This window comes from Sinohyriopsis cumingii, chromosome 2 (assembly GCF_028554795.1).
Source record: "Sinohyriopsis cumingii isolate HCF-2022 chromosome 2, ASM2855479v2, whole genome shotgun sequence".
NCBI lineage: Eukaryota > Metazoa > Mollusca > Bivalvia > Unionida > Unionidae > Sinohyriopsis > Sinohyriopsis cumingii.
The window spans coordinates 57760076-57783342 of NC_142962.1; the positions used below are offsets into that span (position 1 = coordinate 57760076).

At 36.5% G+C, this 23267-nt stretch overlaps 1 protein-coding gene across 3 annotated transcripts in view; it reads left to right on the top strand.

Annotated features, from left to right (window-relative positions):
• The first annotated feature begins 223 nt into the window (after nucleotides 1–223).
• The window catches only part of LOC149804938 (uncharacterized), a 210103-nt gene continuing 187059 nt past the window's right edge, over nucleotides 224–23267 (top strand). For all 3 annotated transcript variants that reach the window (XR_016417271.1, XR_016417275.1, XM_089945993.1), the window contains exon 1: nucleotides 224–347. The gene's annotated coding sequence lies outside the window, so the exon portion shown is untranslated. The remainder of the gene's footprint in view (nucleotides 348–23267) is intronic.

Sequence of the window (23267 nt, forward strand, 5' to 3'; positions counted from 1 at the left end):
CCTCCAAATTCATGGCTTGGTTTTGAGCTGAAATTCTTCCCTGTGAAGAATTTAAATGAATGACTTCCATACTAGACAATGGGTATGAAGCTAAGTCTGCCAGACGTTTTTAAAAAAATATAGAAACAAAGGAGAATCTGTATAAATTTGGCACAGTATTATTCTAAAGTTATCTGTCTGAACAAATTCACCTTATAGTCAAAGTGTTTACTGTTTTTGTTCTAGGATGGTTAACACCAAGGGAAGGACTAGTGTTACTCAAGTATTCATCTGACTTGCATCATTTCCTGCAGATGTAAGGAGAATATTTCTACAGGTGGTACCATTCACTGAGATACTTACAAAAGGTATGAGTGCTTGTCATAGTTTGATGATTTACTCATACCTCTGTTAATACAGATGTTCAAGGGAAAAGTCCATGAAAATTTTCACTCTTTGTTATTTGATAGATATTAATTTACACATATGGAAGATGTAAATGAAGTTCAGGGATACTCATGTTTATGGGGTTTTATTTTCAAAATTTTAAAAATCTGGCATTCATACTGGGCGTCCATTAATACCATATTGTAGAGGTAAAATCCGTGAATGAAAGCATCATCAGATCTCCAAATGGTTTGTTGCATAACAGGGCTGTTTTTTGTTCACTGTTATTGCTATTTGATATAGAAGTCCTGTAAACAAACTGACCTTGTGACATCACAGTCTCTAATGGCAGCCGACATTGAATGATGATATAGTGCAGCTTTCAGGTGAAATTTTCTGTAGAAACGAGAAAGCAAAAGCAACATTTTTTCTTGTGTAACAGTTCACTGTTTATTTGCATAAATAGCTTAGTTTAGTTTATTGCCTTTACATATTTACAAAGTTGGTTACCATGCCAACAAACATGCATATGGTACATCTTGTCATATAGCATGGACTTGTTCAGGCAGTATGTACAGTTGCATGATTGATTTTTTTTGTTTCATTATATAAATTTATTTACAAACCAATTTCACAACAATCCTGAGTATTTATCGCCTACATTGTCTAATTTATTCAGCAAAATCATCTTAACATCATACAAAATGAATCCGGGAGCCATGGTGACTCAGTGGTTAGCTTACCAGACTCATAACCAAAAGGGTGTGGGTTAAAATCCTACCATCAGACCATCCTGGGTCATTTACCATTGTGTGTCAATGGACAAGGCACTTTTATTCCAATTGCCTTGGTGCTAAATAACCTATGTGTGTTTCTGTGCCGTAAAGCACCATACCAAGCAAACTGAATCTTGTCATAATAGGAGGCAAAAGATGTTCAGCAACTGAAACGATTGAAAGTACAATGATGTAGAGCATGCACATTGCTAGTAGCTCACATGTAAATAGCTTTCAGCAGAAAACTTATGATGTAGTCTCCTCTTTGTGTCCAATGGAAAGGCATTTTGCTCTCATTTCTTTGATATATGATTAATAATGTGTTTAAAGCCAACAAAGAAACAAAGCCAACTAATCCAACATAAATTGTTTAGATGTTTACTTATATGTATAAAACAGTTTTGTTCATTATCACTGAGTCTGTTTTTTAACAGATGACAAATTACAATTATTCCATACTTTTCCACTGTTGACAGTGACAGTAAGGCAGCAACAGTATGGTTCAGTGTTAAGGTCTTGTGCAGTTTAGTCTGTTAGGTTGAATCTTAGCACAGCCCTTGAATGACAGAGACGTTAAGTCTAATACGGTTAGGTTGAATATTATCATGGTCCTTGAATGACAGAAGTCTAATGAATAACACAGTTGGCAGTCCTTGAATGACAGACATAACAACTCAAGGATATTTTTGAAGGTGCAGTTATATTTCCTATTTCATACATTTTGTGCTTACTCAGAACAGTGTGTAACAAGGGCTCAAGAGGCAACTCAGCTTTTTTTAAACAATTTTTTTCTTCATCTTTTTGGTGTACAAAGTTAAACAGTTTTGTCAGCCTTGAGTTTCACTCTCTCAACTATAATGTGGAGTTTCACTTTCTCAACTGTTCCTCGAAACTTAAAATAGTATGATTACCTGCTAATATGGGCCTGTGGAGTCCGCAAGCTGTTGATCAGATCCTGATACCATGTAAATTTTGTCTGTAACTTGCTGAAGTGCCAATATACATGCTAACACACACACACACACACACACACACACACACACACACACACATTAATATTTTACAAACATTTACATATTCAAAATTTTCAAAAAACCATGTCACCATACCTCCTATTTATACAGTGTATTCTCTTTAAATTTCAGTTCTAAATTAACTAAAACTAACAGTTTAAAACTTAAAAATATCAGATGGAAAGCGTCAAATACCAAAATAATACAGATCTCATTTGCAGTTTAAATGTCACATAGTGAAACATTTGGGAAAACAACTCATAAAGGCAACTTGTATACAGTGAGTAGCCCCAAAAGTAGCAAATTTACTTGAGAGATACTCAAGTTCAGATGAACTATACTTTGGCCTCGTATGAGTGCATGTATCCAGTGCCATATTTTCTCAAAAGAAAACAGCCAATGGACAATGGCCTCATCACAACAGTATTCATCCAGTTATGGTCCCTCGGACATCAAAACTAGTTAGGAAAATTCTCCTGGGTCAAGGAGGTCCTCAAGTCAATCTTCCCATAGTTTATTATATTAAATTAACAAACACTGGTAGATTGGGAGATGGTGAACATGAATTCAGTCATTCAGTCAACTTAGCTATAGCTGTGTTAGCAATTCACGCCCCCCACAAGGAGCCCCGGATGGCTGAGTGGTCTAAAGTGCTCACCTTTACCAATCTCACCTGTGTCTGTCTGTGGGTTCAAGTATTAGGCTTTGTCATTGTGGGTATTTGAGAAAGCATGTCAGGAGGTTCTTACCCGGGTTCTTCCTCCACCAGTTTTACTGGCCATCATGTGTAGCCTATCATGCACTACAAAATGGCATTAAACCCCAAACAAAATCAACTCTTCCCCAACACACTCCTGCATGCACACACACACACCATGAAGACAAGAAGAGGGTTGACTTTCAGGGAACTGACATGCAGTTCTAGTTCAAGCGAATGCCTATTTAGTATTGTCAGCATGTCTTCCTCTGAGAAGTACATTTTCACAACAGATTCATGCATGAGATGCATTGAATCATATCATTAGATTTGTGAATTTCAGTATTGTCCAAAGCCATTCAAGGAAATTCAACACTGATGGTGTTTTGATTGGTTCTTACTTTGGATCTTTGGTATACTAAACTGTGGTATCCATCATTACTGGCACTTAATTACACTTGTGAAAAGTAACTTTCACACAGTCCCTTGAATGAAACAGTACCAGAAACTTTAGCTACATGTCATGCTGAATTTAAGCAGAAATACATTCATTTTCTTGCCATTGTTGGTCTTCAGGGCACTTGAATCAGTAGATCTTCAGTCTGGACAGGTCAGCAGTGATGGGCAAATAGAAGCATCAGATATACAACTTTCTTCAGAGATTTTGTGTCATTAAGTTACCATGGTTGCCAAGAAGAGGATGCATACTCAAATAATTTGCCTTCAGGTTCTTGTCAAGAACATTGTAGGACTCTTTCCCTACTTACCATATGTACTCGATTATAAGTCAATTCAAACTGCAAACAACAAAGATCATGACCTGCCATAGCATAATCAGTGTCTACATTGCTTGTTCTACTGATTACTCCTTAGAAACTGCACAGACCCAGATCTGCCAGCACATTATGCAATGGCAGATTTGGGTCTGTGCAGCTTGCAGTTGGACTCGTCCTATAAGCAAGTATGTATGGTACTGCCACCAAGCTCTTTTGATGGAGCTGCAGTTTGCGGAGTCAATTTCAATCATATTTACTTCTCCTCATTCATACCTCCTTTCAGGTGAGAAACTGTAAAATCCAAATATGCCCTTGATGATATCTACAAATACACAAGAATTGCATAAAGGTTGACGTATTATTTGCATTTAATGCATTCGGTTTTAATTTATGAACCGTACTGTGTGTGGCAATGGTATCTATTACATCCTCCTTTAGCTGTTTAACAATACCAGCCTTTGATTCAAAAGTCACAGAAGCTTAATCAAAATTTGCACAAACAGGCAATAAATGTTTCACATACTTTTTTGAAAGAAAATAATTTAATGAGGACACTATTTAAGACCACCTTTATTGTAGCATTAACATAGCTGTTGAAGCTCGTACCAGTAGGATAAATAGGTGTGCATCATATCTGCACATAAGATATACTTTCCTTGTCAACAATGATGTCCATCTTGTCTGCCAATTAGTTATTTGTCTCATTTCTGTACAACAACTCAGTATCTTCAGCATCTACAATTATCAGACGTGGATGGATTGCACTTATGGTAATAAGAAAGCCTATTGATTTTGGGGTCAGATGTCAGGGTCACTTACTGAAAAACAGAAAAGTTTCCACAGAATAAAATTAGCTCTACATCACATACTTAGGCCGGGGCCCCATGTGGCGGAGTGGTCTAAAGCGCTCACCGTTACAGATCACTGCCATCTCACCTCTATCTGCGTGAGTTCGAGTCTCAGCCTCGGCTAACGTTGGTACGTGAGAAAGCCTGCCAGTAGCTTCTCGTGGGTCGGTGGTTCTTCCCGGGGTTTTCCAGGGTTCTTCCTCCACCAGTTATACTGGCCGCCATGTATAGCCTATCTTGTGCTGAAAAATGGCGTTAAACCCTACACCAACAACAACAACAACAACATACCTAAGCCAGAAATTTTGGCTGGTTTGCACCCAAGGAAAAGAAGAAATCTATTGTTTTTGGTCAAAAGGTCACAGGTCAGAGTTAGTATGTCGTTGTGACTGAAAGAAGAAAAATACTGCAAAATAACATTTGACCTATGTGAAACTCTATGGATGGCTTGCTATAGGGAAACGCATTCAGTCTTTAGATTTTGGGGTTCAAATGGTCAGAGATCATGGTTATTGGGATTTAATAAAAATGTTTTTTTCAGAATTACTTTGGTTCAAAACCACATACCTTGACCAGAGTTTGTGGAAGGCTTACACTTATGGTATGGAGGCCAATTGACTTTGGGATTAAAAAGTCCATAATCAGAGAAAAATAGGCTTTAAAAAGAATAACCCTTGTTCTGTAGTAAGTTCCTTGACCAAACTTAGTGGATGGCTTGCACTTAGGGTAATAGAGAAACCTATATACTGGGGGTGGGGGTGTCTAGGGATCAGATGTCATGGCCATGATAATGGTTTGATTTAAGACCCCATACCTTTGCCAGAAATTACAGTTCATTTAGACATGTTCGTCCAAACTCTCCTGAGTCTACCATGTCCTATTAGTGCCTGCATAGACAACTACTCTGCACTGAATGGGCACATAATATACTTTTGTTCAAGAATGGTCTGATCTGTGCTACCATCGGCAGGTATAATGGTACCAACTGAACAAACCCAGGTGGATGGAGCTTAAGGCGTAGGGAACATTGTATTCAGAAATAAACAACAACACTAGCTGTGATTGGTGCATTATGTAAGAGTTAAACTTTCCATTAGGCTTACAAAATGTTGAGCCTCTTGGCAACATGTGAGAATATGTTAATTCATATCTAGATTATATTTTGTTTGTTTTAAGATATTTTTAAAATGTGGTACACATGGCTGAAAATGTGTGTGTTGTGACTGGATACATCTTACCCCTGTCTAGTTCCAGTAAAGTTATCTCTCTTAAATGCAAGGAGTACCTGGTTTTGTCCTTGTCTAATTGACAATCTAGCATTGTTCTCTATGAAACTGTGTGACATGCTTGCTGAGGTCAGATAGAAAGTATATTTATTTCACAAAACATTAGCATTGAGGTATATGGAAAAACATTTGGTACCGTGATACCAGCAAGAATGATAAATTAAAGACCACATGAGTATCTGTCTTTGTGTTGGTTTCTTCTGGAAATAAACTATGGAGTTGTGGAAATATGTACAGTAGCGCCTGTTCATGGAATTTTTTGTCTTAAATCTTGACCATTATTTTGCTGAATGTTACAGGCTGACTAGGAATCAGAGAAAGATTTATTAGATTTAATGACCCCATATTGGATGTAGAAAAGATGTTCAAGTCTTTCGTCAGATCTGCACCTAGCTTTTGACAGCTGGGATTGGGATGAGGTATGTTGGATTTACTCACAATAACCTAAGATGCAGGGAGCTTTGTCTTCTGAATTGAGGACACTCCTTATTAAGACCACTTTTTCCCTTTTAATTTTCATATCATTTTTAACCTAAATAATTATAGGATACCTTCCCATCAGGTACAGATTTATTTGGTTTTAAAGTGTCCTTTATTCTTACATTTGGTTTTATAATGAATCTGTGCCAGGGAATATAGGCTTATGGCTGAGTGTCACTTTTTAGATGTAAGATATTTTTACCGAGTGAGTGTCTAGATGCCTACACATATCCCACACTTCATGGGCCCAGGTGGCCTAGTGGTCAAAGGTTCTTGCCTGTACAGACTACTCACATGTCTCACTTCGGTTTGCACGAGTTCAAGTCTTGGCTTGACCAACATAGGTATGTGAGAAAGCTTTCCATTTGCTTCCCTTGTTTGGGTGGTTCTTCCTTGGGTCCTCCACTGGAAAAACTGACTGCCATATATAGCCTATCGTGTGCTGAAAAATGGCATTAAACCCCACAAAATGCAAACACACAGTTCTCTTTAAAGCAACAGGTCTGTTTGTCCATGTTTCCTCAGGCAGATGGTTGAGTTGAATTTTGCACAGCTCATTTGGGTGCAACAGTAGCCACGCTGTCTAGCTAGAACAAAAGCAGAGACATGCCATGTTAAATACAGTCATAGAAGGGTTATAGACATTGGCATAAATTCAACTACCTGGTTTTTCAATGCATACAATCTTTTTACTGTCAGAAAAATACATTAATGCATGAAAACTAGAAATTGCGCATATATTTTTGCTTGAAAAAAAATTACAAAATTCTAAGCAATTCCTCCATTTTAATTATAACTATAGGCCTTAAGATTTTTCTGTTGATTTCATCTAAATAATTATTATTTAAGCTACCATTGATAATATTATTCATTTAGTTTTAAATTTCACACCAGTCTTATAATTAAAAGGACTGCACATTGAAATGGATGAACAAACAAAGGTAGAGGCAGATAAGTGGACAAGTTAAAGAGTGTGGACGCAGGAATAAAATTAATGAAAGAACGAACAATAAATGAATGTAAAAATGAGTGATAAATAGGAGAATTATGAATTTAGATATATGAAAATAATGAAGAGGATAATAAATGAGCATAACATTTTGCAAATGGACATTGTAATTTTATTGAAACCAAGAAGGAAAATGCAAAAGCTTGCAAATTATGATAGTTCACACAGTATGAGAACGTCACATACTTTAGTGTAAGCATTACATTCAGTACACACCAATGTTATATTTGTCCAAAAGCAATATGACGGTGTACCCAAGGTGTTGTGGGTAAATTGCATTAATTCTATTTATGGCAAGAATTTTGAAGTCATAACTTGCCCTATTCTGCCACCCATTCCCACCACTTTACTCAAATATCTTGTAATTTTTTAATAATAAGCACATGCTTGTCATAAGTTTTCTGTTTTGTGGTTCTCTTTGTGAGGCAATACAGAAATTCCTGTTATAGACAGACTTAATGATGGGTCAGACAAAGGCATAGATTCTCTTCATGTTATGATAGTTTTAAGTGTTGGGTTTTGTCTCGGTATTGTCTAGAAGGCTTTTGACTTGTCATGGGCAAAGAGGTGTGTCAAACACAGTTTTTATTCAGCTGGTTAATACACCCAAACTATACCAGTGGCTGAATGAACAATCATTACCAAATCATTGGGCAATAAATTATTCCAAAGTTTTGATACTAGGGATCAATTTAGACAGAGAGCTGTAAAAGATCCAAGAAGTTGTGATAACATTGAGTTTTAAACCCAGTATTTATTCTGAATGTAAAAGTTATATATGGATTGTGTGCCGTGGATTAGCTAATCTAGACCACAGGTAAGGTATATTATTAGACTAAGGGTTGAAACTGATCTTATTGAACCTGTTAGAGATTTTGTTTAAATTTTTGCTAATGGAAGTAGGTTTGTTGACTCAGAAGACTAGATTAATAAAACACAGTGTCACACCAATATCATCATGTGTGTAATTTGGTTAAGAGTAGACATAGCATGAGGGCAGTGTTAGTACATGTAATTAATTAGTCAAGGTAGCAATTAATATTATTGAGAGTTAATGTACTTCCCTGTTCAAGATATCAAATATGATGCATGACCCAATACTGTTTCACCTTAACTGTAGGGTAGTGGGTTCTTCCTGACCAATATTCTGATGGGCTTAATTGAGAGTGTGTGTGTAATTTAAATTTTTAATGTAGCTTTAACAATGTTTCTGTCATATTACTATGATGTCTGCAGTGTGACAGGTTAAAATGCTGGTCTAGCCCTGGGGCATCATGCCACAGACATGTAGCATCATGTCCCACCCAGTCACATTATCCTGATGCTGGGCCGACCAGTCCTAGCGCTAACCTCTTAATGCTGAGTGCCAAGTGAGACAGCTGATAGTACTATTTTTATACGTCTTTGGTATGACTCAGACGGAGTTCAAACCCATGACCTCCCGCATCTGAGGCAGACTCTAGACCACCAGAATGGTCTTAATTGAGTGGCTTTACTGTATATCAGTTGACATAAATTGGACATAGAGCTTGTTCTTTGCATCTACAGGTGGTCATATTCAGCAGGCAGTTGTTAAAGCACTGGTCTTACTGTAAATGCAGTGGTTGGATAATTGGTGTTTGTGTGTGTGATTTGGATTTTTAACATAGCTTTAACAATGTTTCAGTCATATTGCTATGATGTCTGCATTGTGACAGTTTATAGTGATGTCTAGCACTGGGGCATCATGCCACAGACATGTAGCATAATGTCTCATCCAGCCACATTATTCTGACACCAGGTTAATCAGTCCTAACACTAACCTCTTAATGCTGAGTGCCAAGCAAGGCAGATGTTAGTACCATTTTCATAAGTCTTTGGTATGACTTGGCCGGGGATCAAACCCACAACCTCCCGCATCTGAGGCGGATATTCTAACCACTAGGTCACCGGAGCGGTCCTGGATAATTGGTCAATAGAAACATGATACAGTAATTTTACTGTATACATTGAAGTATTCTTTCTTAGATGCCTCCATATAAATGAAACCTGCTCATGTAATAAAATGTTTTTGGGTCCCTTTTGTTAATTTCATATCAGTTTAACCAGAATATACAGGATACCTGCCCACTGTGAATTGTTTAGCTCTACTGGCCATAGACCAGGAGAGGTTAGGGATGGTCTGTTATCCATTATCTGTCATCCATTAGGCCATTAGAACAAGTTTGATACTGCTTTTTCCTCCTAACCTTCTTGGAAGATTGGTTTATTGCTACTCGTCCTGAATGGAGAGTCATATCTTGAAACTTTTGTTACCTCTCTATTCCACTCCAGAAGGATGGCTATAGCAACATGTGGTTTTCACCTAGTTGGTCCTAAAGAAAATGGTTCTAATCATACATTGAATATGATGACTGGTGTTAAAAATCTTGTTGTCACTACTTCCGCTGAATTGATGATCATTATGAAGCAGTCCCAAATGACAATGGTTCAATCCAATATGACCACCACAATGATTTTCTAAATAATCTCCTTGAATGGATGATCATTATGACATGGGATTTTCACCAAAAGACTTCTAATGATGTCTATTTTGTCTTATGTGAAAATGGTGTCAAGCCGAGATCTAGTATGTGTACCACAGCAGGTGATTTGAAAATCTTGTTATCGCTAATGAATATCAGAGATGGTTTCAACACTCAGCAGTTTAAAGGAAGAAATGATCTTATTTTAAATTCCTGGAAATTCTTTATTGTCCAGTAGAGCATTAGCCCGTTTGTGGGACTCTTGTATATTGATTCTGTGGCAGTGAATATGGGTCTTTGGCTGAGTGTCACTCTTTAGGTGTGAGAAAATTTTACCTAGGGAGTGTCTTGATACCTTATACATATCCCACTTGTCTTTGAACCCACAGGTCTGTTTGTCTGTGTTTGCTCAGATAAATGGCTGATTTGAATGTTACACAGCTTATTTGGGTGCAAATACTGGCCGCACTGTCTAGCTAGAACAAAAGCAGAGACATGCTTGTTAAATATAATTGTAGAAAATACATAGATGTTGGCATAAAATCAACTACCTGGTTTGTCAACACAAAATTGGACAATATGAAGAGAGAATAGATATTTAGGCAAGGAGGCTTTCCGAAAATTGTTTTGTTTGATTACTTTTCCTAACTTGTTTACTGGAATGCTATTATATTTATCCATTATAGAATGGCTTGTTTGAAGATCTTGTTTTTTCATGTTTAGCTATTTACACTGTATCAGTATAAGGCATAATGATATCAACAACTGGTCCCTGATGATAAAGTATCAGCCTGTGAATATCAGCAGTGTATCCTCAATTGTTTTGTTTAGGTTTATATCTTGGTAATAAACAAGATGTACATAAAGTAATAACTTTTAGAGACTCAATTTAGTACAACTACACTTGACAGGTCTCTGATGTTTACACTAGCAATTGGCTGCCATGTGCTCTGTCACAGACTGGCTCATCAGTTGTCATTTACTTCATAAAAAAATTCAAACTTGGTTTCATTAAGTAAGGAACCAGTTAAAGAAGGACACACTAAAATTTGCAACTGATTGACATTGTAAAACCACTCAAGACGATCAAGCAGTTTTAGTGGCACTAAACTAAATTCTACAAGTTGTTACTTTTCAAATAGAAAATGGTAACCTATTTGATGTATGTTGTGTTTATTGCAAACATTACCATTTGTATAAAATCGTTTTAGAAACATGCTCTTATCAACTGTTCTCAAGCTTATTTTAGTTTTAAATCAAAATTTGTGTCCTTCATTCTTAAGTAATTCTTCTCCAGCCATTGGTGAACAAGGGCAATAATAAATTAATTATTCTGTCCAGATATATATGGGCTGGTGCTAGCTATATGCGAGCAGCGTGCATGCATAAGGAGACATTTTCTGAGGGGTGCCAATTTGGAGAAGAAAAGGGGCATGACAGTTCAGACAAGGAATCTAATACTATATATATATATATATATATATATATATATATATATATATATATATATATATAGAGAGAGAGAGAGAGAGAGAGAGAGAGAGAGAGAGAGAGATACCATGGTGTGGGAGAATGTGTCCGTTCTAAGCTGCATGTGTGCGCAGCCACACAGCTGCTCAGACATCCCAGCACATCGCAATTGATGATCGAAAGATTTTGCTCAAATCAGGCTAATGCTTGCACAATGCAGTGTGCATAGCATGCACATCTACCATTTGCTTAGAGGGAATGTTGGTCCTTTCTAGCATCAAATTGGGATTTTGTGCATTTCAAACCTCCCAGAATATAATGCAATTTATTTCACACAAATATAATGAATAATAATGAAGATAAAATTACTGAAATGCATGGTGCAGCAACATTGTTAAATTGCAAATTACTTTGTATGATGTCAGCTTTTTACATATATAAAAATGATGAAAGTTACAACATTTTCTTACTTTAATGTTAAATTTAAAATTATCTGTAAAGGGCTTGTTTCAAATAATGAGGATGTGATACAATGCATAATTACCCCGCACCTAAAAATAGCATGGACAATGTATTGACCCCTACACACAAACTGTGGAAGAAAACAATCTTCTGAGGGCCTAAATAATCATTTTGTCTCATACAAAATCACGCAGGACCACTCCGGTGGCCTAGAGGTTAGAGCATCCACCTCAGAAGTGGGAGTTTGTGGGTTTGAACCCTGGCCAAGTCATGCCAAAGACTTACAAAAATGGTACTAACAGCTGCCTCGCTAGGCGCTCAGCATTAAGAGGTTAGTGTTAGGACTGGTTGGCCTGGTGTCAGGATAATGTGACTGGGTGGGACATGAAGCTACATGTCTGCAGCACGTTGCCCCATTGCTAGACATCACTATAAACTGCCACACTACAGACATCATAGCGATATGACTGAAAAATTTATAAGATACGTTAAAAATCCAAATCACACACACAAACACACACACACACACAGAGTCACTCAGTTATACAGCTGAAAGGGTGGCTACAGTGTTATATCTAAGCAAGTTGAAAGCAAAGGAAATTTATATTCTTTATTTCAGTAATTTTGGCTTCTGTCTTATAATATATTTATAAAAATGGTCAGTATTTTGTAGAGCAATTGATGCACTTCTTATAGTATAACTGACAGGAATTATTTAAAGTTTTTTGTCTGGCTAATAAATGGTATATAAACAGTGAACTTTGAGATGACATCATATTATGCAATTTTCTAAAAATGGATGGTCACACCAATGTTGATCTAATATTATTTTCCTCATATCTTGGTCAATTTCAGAAACAAAAGCTGCGTTATATTCATCATTAACTAATTGTAAGTTATTTCTGGAATATAGGTTTAAAAACACACCCTGAAGCAATATCACCTTTATATCTACCTGCCTCAATAAATATCGAAAAGTCCAGAGGAATGTAAAAAGGTATCATAATTATATGTATAGAATAGATTTTTTTCAACAATGCAGCAAACCAAAATATAATTAACAGCAAGCCCCCTACTAATTATGTAAGGTGGCCAAAATCATAATCACATATAAGACCTCAAATTAACACACTACATCTAAATGCTTTGACATGCTACCCAACAAAATTTAATCAACAGACCTACTAAGCCCATTCTCCCTCATTCTGTTACAAGACAGCATCACGCACCTCATTCCAAATTGTGCAGAGGTGATACTCTAGGACATTAAATCACCTAGGAGGGTGGGTGTGCCTGCTGTGATGCGGTGCAGCTCTCCAGCTGTCCTCCTCACTTGCTACTGCCAGACATGAGAAGTAAGTAGTGTGCTCAGCACACAGAAATGCGCAGGGAAGGGCTCTCATTCCTCCCTACTCGATGAATTGAAAATCCCACTGTGTGGATAAACTAGTTGTGCATGCCCTGTGGAGGAATGCGACTTTAGTCAAGGATCTTATCATAATGACTTGTGTTGTTTATAGATTTTGTTAACTGATTTACCTTTTGATGCCAATTTTGATACATACAATCTTTTTACTGTCAGAAAAAAATGAATGCATGAAAAGTTGTGTATTTTTGTTTCTTTGAGAGAAAAAAATCAACTAATCTTCATAATTTATTTCACCACAGCTGTATCAATTTAATATAACCATATGCCTTAAGATTTATGGGATTATATTTTCTTTTAAAAAATTATTATTCAAGACTGCCATTAATAATCTATGATTTTGTAGTATATGATCCTCGGGGCAAAATTGATTGATAAAAAAATGAAATTGTGTTATATTTTTTAATTTTCTGTATTTTAATTAGGCTCAGTATTCTGCGATTTCTACATTCAGTTTCAAAATACTGCTAAAAGGGAGATTGATTGTCATGCCATCTAGTTTTGCCCAGCCAACATATACATCTGACTCGTATTTGACACCATTTTCAAGCTCAGAATCACTCACTGGTATCCCCATTACACTTTCCTGTCTCCATTAATCCTATGTACTTCATAACTTAAAAAATTATTGTCATCATCACTACCATCAGCCAGTACTTGCCAAAAGAAATCGTAATGAGCCACACTGGGAATAAGACATTTTGGGTTTTCTTGGTAGCCCCTGTTTTAAACATGCATGTATAAAGCATCCTTCATGGTAGGTTCACTACGCGATAATAATGCTTATTCCTGGGCACCATGTGCCAATCAAATTTAGTTTAACCATTAATGACATGTTTAAAGAACTCAGATGAGTAATCAGTTGCCTACCGAAAAAACACATATCGCGACAAGAACAAATAAATAAAAATTTATATACTTTGCCAAGCACATTTTCATATGTGGTACTTTCAACTAATTTGCGGGAGTTCTCGCACATCACTGTTCTCCAAGTTTATGAATTCGTACAAATTTTGCATGATTCATGCAATTGCACACCCTGACAGCATCTCTGTTTAAGTACTTTACATATCAATTAATGAATTTTGTGTGAAGTTTCTCTGTTGCTTTGCCAAAACTTTCTGTTTGTCACACAGGGAATAAGCTACATTAATTTCTGATTGGTGGTTATTGTTTAACCTGGTCCAGAGCAAGCAATAACCACTAATGAGAATTCAGTGTAACATATTTCACAGAGCAAAACACCAGTAGTGTAGCGTTCAAATCGACCAAAGTAGACATAATACAAGTAGAAATTTTCACGTAAAAGCGGTCATTAATGATGAGTAAAGTAGTTCATTATACATGTGGAACCTTATTACTTTGTGTTAATTTATAGATGGTGAATGAGTATTCTGAACAGTCTTTTTTGTTTTTACTAAAAAAAATGAGTGCCTGACTGTAGATGCTGTTTCCGATGAATTCTAATTTTAAAGAATAATAAGGCAAATAAAAATTATTCATTACTACTGAAGACTAAAATAACTTGCATACAGTATCGTTTTGTATAGATTCTCTGTCTCTTATATTGATGTGTTTTGTTACAGCAAAAGTGTCGATTCATCGATATATTGATGAATTGTTTCACCCCTCATCACACCGCTCCAGTGGCCTAGTGGTTAGAGCATATGCCTTGGATGCAGGAGGTCGTGGGTTCGATCCCTGACCGAGTCATACCAAAGACTTACAAAAATGGTACTAACAGCTGCCTCACTTGGCACTCAGCATTAAGAGGTTAGTGTTAGGACTGGTCGGCCTGGTGTCAGGATAGTGTGACTGGGTGGGACATATGCTGCATGTCTGCGGCATGATGCCCCAGTGCTAGACATCACTATAAACTGCCACACTGCAAACATCGTAGCGATATGACTGAAAAATTGTTAAAGCTATGTTAAAAATACAAATCACACACACACTCACCCCTAGTCACAGGACTTGACATGCAGAATCTGGTCTTGTCTTTCTTTAGAATGAGTTACAGGTGCATATTTGTATGAATTAATACATATTTTATAGCAGAAAGAATGGAGATAGTAAATATGTAAGTAAGTAGTTATATTGTTTTCAATATAAATGTTTAGTTCAGAAAATTAATAGCTGGACTGAAAACTTGTGTTAATTCTCTGCAAACTACATGTATTTCCATTACATTGTGGGATAAATGGATAGGATTCAGAAACACCTGCAATATCTTAAGTACCTGTGTACATCCACCTGCATCCACTTCAGAATCAGCTCTACCATGTAGGTCATTGTGTTGTTGGCTTGAAATCAGAAGTAAAAATGAACAACATAGACCCTGCTATGCCTGTTCATACCATGCCAGACAGATCAGTGCATAGTTGGCTTGGAATCAAATTTAGAACAAACAATATCGGCCAGTTAATTCTGTACGAAGTAAATCAATGTATATACCTACATTGTTGGATAGCAGTCAGAAGCAAAATGAACAATATATACCCAGAGGACCCCCTCCCCTCAAATATATTTGTTTCTGCCAAGGGTGTGGACAAAATAAATAGGGTAGGAAGGGTGGTACTGTTATTAATTTTAAATGACCTTTTTTTATTGAGTTCCTGCTCATTTATATCACTTTTCAATCTACATTTACTCGTTAATATGTATTTAAAAAAGCCACCACTGCAGCTTTCTTTAACTCTTGTTATTGTTACTCCTTCAAAATAGATGGTCATATCAACATGGGTATTTAACTTATCAACTTCTTCTAATGCAAGGGTATCAAACGTGGCTCATGGGCTGCATGCAGCCTGCCAAGCCATATCCTGTGGCCTGCAAAATGATTGGCTTCACAAGATGTCATAAGAGATAAAGAGGTGGTTCAGTCCTTGAGACATCAAAAATGCCTACATGTGGCCCTCAGGGTGGTTTGAGTTTGAGACCCCATTTCTAATGTCAGCTGATATAATAAAAATGGTGTCAGTCTCACATCCGCCTGAACAGAAAGTCAAATCAGCATTGGGTTTTCACTAAAAGACTTCTTACTGTGACTAGTTGGTTTTAAATAAAAATTGTGGCAATCTAATATCCAATATGGCCACCATAGTGGCCATCTTGAAGATATTGTTATTTTTTCTTCTTCTGAAGGTAAGTTATATCAGCATGGGGTTTTCACCAGGAGACTACTCTATCATATTTAATTGGTCTTCAATGAAAATGAACCTGTCATTCAAGCATTTGTGAAGGATGAAGGGCATTATTGGAGTAAAGCCGGAGGCTGAGCATGTATACATAGCATGTTGCTCTGTCATTGGCGGGAACGGGCGTTCTTCAAAGAAAAGAAAACTTTTTTATCAGTCATATGATGTGTCACCTGAAGTATCCAATATAAACAAGCCACCCGCATGAGGTATCTCATAGTGTTTTGTTGTCTATATAAGACAGGGAGGGAAAAACCAACTGTAGTAAAACCTCAACTTGCAACAAAGAATGGGTGGTTGTATAAATGCTTGGCCTCCAGCTTTACTCCAATAATGCCCCTCATCCTTTACAAATGCTTGGATGAAGGGTTCATTATTTTTCATAAAGTCTTTGGCCTAACATGTATACATAGCATCTTTAAAGATTGACAACAAAACAACTGCTAAATACAGGAAAAAGGAAACACTTGTTAACCTGTAAATCATAATCAAACAAAAACTATTATTTATATGCTATTAATAACTGCTTCAGCAAAACCCTTACTATTAGTCTGAATATCCCTTAGATAAAATTTGTGAAAAGTCTTTACTGATGTCCATTGTGCTGTTTTCATTATACTGTGCAAGGAACAGCCTTGTCTGAAAGCAACTGATGCTGCAGCAGTTCTCTAAGAATGAGCTTTGAATTTAGATGTATCAATTCCTGATTGTTCTGAAACTGTTTTTAACCACCTTGCAATAGTACTAGATGTCACAGCTCTATAGGAACAATAAGATACGAGAACTTGAGTAGATTTCTGACAATTTTTAGTCCTGTCAAGATAATGCAACAAAGTATGCATAGCACAAAGCTTCTCATCCTTATAATGTAGTAGTTCCAACTGGAAATTCTTACCTGGTCTTTAAGTTTTCAACAGATTCGAAAAATTGAATACTATTTTATCTGCCATATGAGTCATGTTATGTAAATTCAAAGATTTTAGAGTTTGTGCTCTCGGAGCTGTAGATAAAGCAATAACAGCAACCAGCTTCATTGTTAATAACCTTAAAGATATAGTTTCCAAAGGAGAAAGGGTACACTGGTATTTTAAGACTAGGTTTAAATCCCAAGTGTCAGCATATCTTGGTTTTGGTGGACTTTTGTTAAACAGTCCTTTCAGGTATCTATTAATCAACAAAGGGTTGAGGCACCGTGCATTATCAAACATTCTCAAAGCAGTAAGTAACATTGCCTTGTGAGTATTGAGACTTACCTTTAGTTATCAAAGAATCTAAGTATGAAATAACTGTTACCTCAGAGACACAAAAGGGATTAATTTCCCTGATCTTACACCAGAAATTCAATTTTGTCCATGCCAAATTATATTGTTTAGTTGCTCCTGGTCTCCATAAATTGCTAATGATGTCCACAGCTGTTGGTAAAAGTCCTTGGTTTTGGAGCAATCTCCTGATACAGTCACTGAGATTAAAGATAGGTTCCTCCGTAGAGGATGAGTTTGACCATTGCGTGGAAGAGTCAGTATATTTTTGTGCCTTGGAAGTCTAATTGGAAGAGAAATTAAACATGGCAAGAGTAAAGGAAACAAGGATTGTGATGTCTAATGTGGAACAATAAAGAGTGCTTTATCAACATTATCAGCAGTAATTTTATTCAATATTTTCCCAGCAAGATTAAAAGGAGGATAAATGTATGGGATTAAATCATGCCAGGAGAAAGAAAAGGCATTAATTTGAAAAGCACCTGGTTCTGGAAACCACGAGGTGAACTTTATCTGACAGTTTGACCTAGGTGCAAAAAGATCTATGTTCGGGACAAAAGTCTGTGCACACAATATTTGAAAAATGTCTTTCTTTAGCATCCATTCAGTGGAGTCAGAAAAGTTCCTTGACAGGCATAAGAAATTGCTAATAACTCTAGGTAATTTATGGAAAAAATGGTTTCCCTCTTGTTCCATCTACCAGAGACTGATCTGTTTGAATCACGTGCATAAGCACCCCACCCTGAGAGTCATGCATCAGTTTGAATATTAAAAGCAAAATTGTTCTGTCCAACAGATTTCCATTCCTGTCTGCCACATTTAGATACCACCATTTAAGTTTCTGGACACTTTGTGGAGATAACTGTACTGCACTATCAAAATGTTTGTTTTCACTAAGTTCTTTTATTTTATCATGTTCAAAATACCTGTAGTGCATTGGGGCTTCCAGGATTGCATAAATTGCATTAATAAGCATACCAATAAATGGTGCCAACTCTTGTACTCTAGCATACTTTCTGTTAATGAGCTTCTTGGCAAAAACATGGATCTTTTCCACTTTCTGCTCGGTAAGAAAAACCTTAAACTGTACAGAGTCTAAAACTGATTTTTCGAAATTGATAGTGAAACCAAGAGATTTTAATGTCTCAGTCATAGTCCATGTGTTTTGCAAGCAGATGTGACTATCACCATCCAAATTCAATGAGTCGTCAATATAATAGGAACACCTAATGCACTGCTGCCCAAACCAAGCATAAATAGGTTTGAGAATCTTAGCAAAACTCTTGGAGCAGAGAAAAGCCCAGAAGGTGAACATACAAACTGAAAAAGTTGACCGTTCCAAGTAAACTTTAGAAATTTCTGATAATCTATCTGTATTGCATGGAATACTAAAATACGGTAAGCATCCTTTGGATCAATAGAAGTAAAGAAATCATTTTTTTCTGGATGAAATCTAAAACAGTTTGAATTGTTTCTTGCTTAAAATGTTCATCATGAACAAATTTATTCAACTGTTTTAGGTTAATAACTGGCTGAAATTTTCTATTAGGTTTGGGAACAATAAAAGTGTTCAAAAGAAATTGATTTCTCTCACATTTGGATCGAACTATAGCTCCTTTGTGTAGAAGTTCATTGATTTCATTGGATATAATGGTTCTCTGCTCATTCGAAAAGGGATTTTATTTGTTAAAAAAAAGGACTGGAAAGACATGGAATCAAAGTTTTCCCATAGAACTTACCTCTATAGATTTTAATTTGTGGGCTCGTTTGGGGGACTTGTATAAGCAGCTTTCCTTCCTCTATTGGAACTTTGGTATTGATACCTGTACATATTTTGAGCACTATACGGTTGAGATCGAAATCTTGCCCTCTGATTGAAATCTGGACCTCGTATGGGTCCACCACCTCTAGCACCATGGCCTCTATTGAAAGCTCTGTGAATAAGGGCAAAATTTTCTTTCACAATTGCAAACCCAGTGTCACATCTTTTAACTTCCTTGGCCACATCGTCGCCAAAAAGCATGGACGTTATGTGGGTATGCATATTACAAAGATTGGAATATTTCCTTTTCATATGTGGTCGAATCATATATCTCCTTCTTAGGGAGACATGATATAGCACCTGACCCATAAGGGTGATAGCATCTGAAATTAGGATCGTTGCTTTTTCATTAGTGGCAATCTGAGACTTTAATTGGACAACTGGTATAATGCCTGCAGGAACAAGATTTTGTATATCCCTAAAGGCTTTGTCATAAGAGTGAACTCAGTTTGCTAAGGTCATTCCAAATTTCTTGATTGACAAGTGGGCAACCCAACTTATCACAGTTTTCTGGGATATTGTACTTCTGTACAATATCATCTGTTGCACATATAGAAGTGCATGCAGTACTAATCAGCTCTGCTAAGGATTTAGGTATTGGCTCTCCTTTTTCGGGAGTTTTCAGTTTGGGTAACTGCCACATATTATGAGCACTGGTAGTATAAATATGGTTGTAATTAGGCTGCAAAGCATCAAACAATGCCTCATTTATTTTTCCACTCAAAGAAATTTGCATGAGTGGTCTACTTGCATCACCCTCTGCTGGGGTAACATCAACATCGCTATATGGCCCTTCACCTTCTACATCTAATTCAGGTAAGGGCATCAATTTCATTGTCATCTATCATAACAGGCTACATTTCATTTAGACCCACAAAAAAATCTTCAAAAGCTCAATATCTGTTTCCAACAAGTTATTTATGTCTATGAGACTGGATGTCTTCGACTGTCCAACAGTTTTTGCTTGTTCAGTCGCCATAACAGGCTTGCATTTTGCCACTTTCTGAACTTTAGTCACAACAGACTTTAATATTTTCTCTTTATATTTCTGTTTTTGTGGCTTCTTAACTCAACTCTCTTTTGAGAAACTTGCCTCAACTTCGCAAAAGGCTGAATATCCTCAGGCCCGAAATCTGAAAATTGTGAGTTGTCTTCGAGGTCAGTAATTGAGAGGACTTTGTCCTCTTCAGTAGCCATTACAAATAAACAAAAAGAAACTATGACAAACAACATGTATAGCTTGGACTGCGTCATAAGCTGGCTATGACACCACATAATATGTGCCTATTATTGTACCTACCGCTCTGCTACAATGCCAGAATAACTACGAGATACCTCGTGATGGTGGCTTGTTTATATAGGATACTTCAGGTGACACATCATGTAACTGATAAAAAGTTTCCTTTTCTTTGAAGAGTGCCGGTTCCCGTCAATTTCAGAGTAACATGCTATGTATACATGTGAGACCAAAGGCTTTACAGAAAATAATGGTACTACTAAGACATCCAATATGGCCATCACAATGGCCATCTTGAAACTGTTGCTGTCGCTACTTTCCTAATGGGTGGTCATATTGGCTTGGGATTTTCCCCAAATGTCTTCTGATGGTATCTAGTTTGTCCTAAATGAAAACCATGTCAACTTTAAATCCAATATAGCTGTAACAGCTGATAATTTGAAAATCTTATTGCCCAAGAATATTGGAGATGGCTTCAACACTCAACAGTTATAATAATCAAATGGTTTGTCTGGAATTCCTGGAAATTCTTTTTGGACAAAAAATGTGCCAGTCCCTTTTAGAGACTCTTGGTTTTGTGTTGGTCTCATCCGCCAGCATAGTATATGATGACAGATTGGAGTATAATCTGTCTTCAATAAGGGTCCATGGGTAGCCATGTGGTCTACCTTATTCACCTCTTCATATCACTGACACCTCATGGTTTGAGTCTGCTCAGCCAACATGGGTATGTGAGAAAGCTTGCCATTGGCTTCCTGTTTTTCAGTAGACTTTCCCTGGGAATTTCCTTGGGTTATTCTGCCACCAAATATACTTGTCACCATGAAAAGCCTGTTATGTGCTGATAATATTGTTAAATCCACAAAATCAAACTTACATACTTGATAGGTATACATGTAATCTGTTTGCAGGTGGGTATAACTTATACAGAAGCAAATAATGTAAATATATTTCCAATGTATATGCATGATAGGGAAACTGGTGTGGAATTAATAAGAGGTAGTTTTTTGTGTTGTTTTGATCATTGATTTTGATTAAAATATTCATGATAAAATGACTCAAATATTCGTCTACCTCCGGTTTCCGGATTTGCTGCCAGAGCCTCAGTGATTCAGTAGTTTAATCATAGTGATATAGGTTTGATTTCCATCATTGAATCAGCTCTGATATGCTTCCTTGTGTATGGCATTTATCTACTTGTCTCAGCAGGATATAAGCTTTATGTGTTGCTGTGCCATATAACTCCAACCCAGTTCAAAATGGTTGCCTGCTTGCCAGCTCAAAATTGGCAAATTTCAGAGCGAACATTAACATTTATAGAATTCTGATATTTGTTAGTTGTTGCTAATCCAGCAAAGTCTTAATTTTGAATACTGTCAGTTTAATTTTATTTTGTGAGAAATGCTGAACTCAGGGTATTTTACAGCCTTACCACCAGTATCTCTATATCTACATTGAGAAAGAATTTGAAATCAAGAACAGTTAATTTGTGTCAATCTCTAGATGTGTGTCATTTCAGAAGTTTTGTGCTCTTGTCCTGGTACAGTAGCTCTGTCTTGGTTTTCCTGTATCCTGGTGTAATCCAAGATAGGGTTATGTGTATGTATCCCATCATGTGTCAACAGTACACATTTATGACTCCTCCTGACAAATTGACAGTCATGTTTGCATTGATTCCATGAAATTGCATAAAGCAGAAGTTAGTTTATTATTTTTTAAAAAATGGATAATAGAGAGCATGGAAACTTTACATAGGTGGACACGGAAGTCACCTAGTTATTCTAGCAGTGTCTCATTGTGAAATTTTTACACTTTAATCCTCAAAAATAATGAATCTAATTAATCAGTTGAATGGAATTATTAATGTTAATTTAATAAGATATATACATATTTCTAAACAAAAAGTCTGACCTCCCTAGACACACTATATGGCTAAAGGTTTGAGTGATTTTGATTGGGTAATTATGGTAGAAGTTGCAGGGAGGTGTGTTAGGGATAGTACTAGACTTTCATGTTACAGGAAGATTGACAAAGATGTAGCTGTTTGTTTTGTGTTGGACAATCTTGATATGAAAAGTCATTGTCTATCTTTTGTTTGCTGGAATTTCCTGTCTTTTCAACACGTATCACTCAATCTCTTTCCATAGTTTCATTGTAGCAGAGACACATTAAATCACATCTGCTTTACCATATATGCTTGTTTAATTTAACTTGATTTTAATGAAATCATTGTATATACAGGTTTTAAAAAGTTGGCACTCTAAGAATTATTCCAAAGGCCTTGGTAGTTGTGAAGAATGGTCTTGCAAATGGAAGGAAAATGAGAACCCAGAGAATTTTGTTTTTAAATCACCAGTCATGAACATGTGATTACTAATCTTTATGCATGAAGGTTGGCACTGTAAATGGGGCCTGGACAGTGTAATCATAATTCAGAAGCTTGGTATCTTCATGGTCAATACATTATGCTTCAACCCTAAACATTTTTATCTTTGCCAAAACTGTTCAACAGAATTGGACTGAATTTTGCATGTGGTATTCTAACATGTATTTATTTATCACATATTTGTATAGATGATTCTGATCCACCATCAAATATGGCTACCATTACTAAAAATAGTAATACAATTTTAAATGAC